This window comes from Amphimedon queenslandica, unplaced genomic scaffold (genome assembly GCF_000090795.2).
Source record: "Amphimedon queenslandica unplaced genomic scaffold, v1.1 AMPQUscaffold_4122_Cont23894, whole genome shotgun sequence".
Lineage (NCBI taxonomy): Eukaryota > Metazoa > Porifera > Demospongiae > Haplosclerida > Niphatidae > Amphimedon > Amphimedon queenslandica.
The window spans coordinates 1-1487 of record NW_003555561.1 but is presented as its reverse complement, the minus strand read 5'-3'; the positions used below and the strand labels follow the sequence as shown (position 1 = coordinate 1487).

At 37.8% G+C, this 1487-nt stretch overlaps 1 long non-coding RNA gene across 1 annotated transcript; it reads left to right on the top strand.

Moving 5' to 3' along the window:
* Positions 1–6: 6 nt before the first annotated feature.
* Positions 7–1016, top strand: LOC109592734 (uncharacterized). The gene is made up of 2 exons (XR_002190520.1): positions 7–541; positions 593–1016. It is a non-coding gene; the product is annotated as an uncharacterized LOC109592734 (long non-coding RNA).
* The last annotated feature ends 471 nt before the right edge of the window (positions 1017–1487 follow it).

The window sequence follows — 1487 nt, the reverse complement described above, 5'->3', positions numbered from 1 at the left end:
CAGATACCCGATCATGCAGTGTAGACTTTGGCACACCAAACAGTTCACTTGCATGACGAACGAACATACCTTCCTCCTCCACTGCCTTCAATGCTTTAATCATGCTTACATCTTCCCACTGACAATAATATTGGGGCCTTTCGATAACAAGCTTGGAAGGGTCAGCCTCTACTAACGAATTAGATACCAGTATTCTTCCTGATAGAGGTTTTTTTGACATGTCAACAAACTTCACCTAAATCAAAACAGATCTATGCTTGATAAATGAAGTGTAATACTTGCCTTATCGAGTGAAACCGAGAGTGAAACACAGTAATAACAGCTTATCAACCTCGTTATCAAGATTAAAACAACTGAGGTGAGACTCATGAGACCTGACACAGCAAACAACACGAGGCAGCAGTGTATTGGGTGGAGCATAAGTGGACGACAATTAGAGTAAAGGGTTAATTATCGGCCACGCCCATCAATCGGACACTCTTGTTTCACTGTGCTAAAACTTTCTGCTTATCTTCTTTTATCAGCTGGTGCTTCTTATCATGTTAAGTTATTATCCATAATATCAGGCTAAAATAGCTCTTTGTTTTTACAGGAGGTGCTTGTAAGTGAAAATTCTCGGACGGTCCTCACTTCGGACATGAGAGTGAATCCGCGGACGGTGGCTCTCCTGTTAAGAGGGAAGAGAGAATGGTGCTCTTGCTATTATCAATGGTTACACCAATGAATGGGGTTTACCAAAAGCAGACAACTTTGAATCTATTCTGCACTGATTGCGGGAAATCGTCACTCCACCACGGGTCCTATGGGAGCCATATTTCAGACACCCAATGTTCGGACGAGTATTTTTAAAAATGTATTTTGTATTGTTTTATTCAGTCAATTCTGCTGTTTATCCTTGTTAATTGTTACTAGCCATATCCTATTATTATTATTATCAATAATTCAAAGACCATGCTGGATCTTCGGATGAACTATTAACATTCTAAAAAATTCATTCAGTTTTATCATTCACAAAATTAGATGTAGAGTACATTATCAATGATCGTACACCATCAATTTTCGGACACTTGTTTTAGGAAAACTATACATTGCCATCTCATGAAACTGCAAAGTATTATAGCAATAGTTATCCTTTATTTGCGTGACAAAACTTGTAGCTCTAGCAAGAGTGCATAGAAAGTTATAAGCTCTCAAAGCGTGGTGTCCGACAATACCAATGATCGGCCAAAATTCTCAATCTTCGGACTGTCATTTCTGAACGGCAGCAAAGGATAGTTTTAGAAGATCACTATGATAACTTTGTAGGCCTGTCTTTAAACTAACTATCACCATCCGGATCTTTTTGATAGCTGTCTTTTTGTCAGAGATAATGGCCACTTACAATGTGTCACCTGATCCCTCAATATACGGACAAATTTTACAAAAATATACAAAAATTATGAATTTTATTAGTAAAACTCCGTAAAATCATCAGTTTTGTATATTTT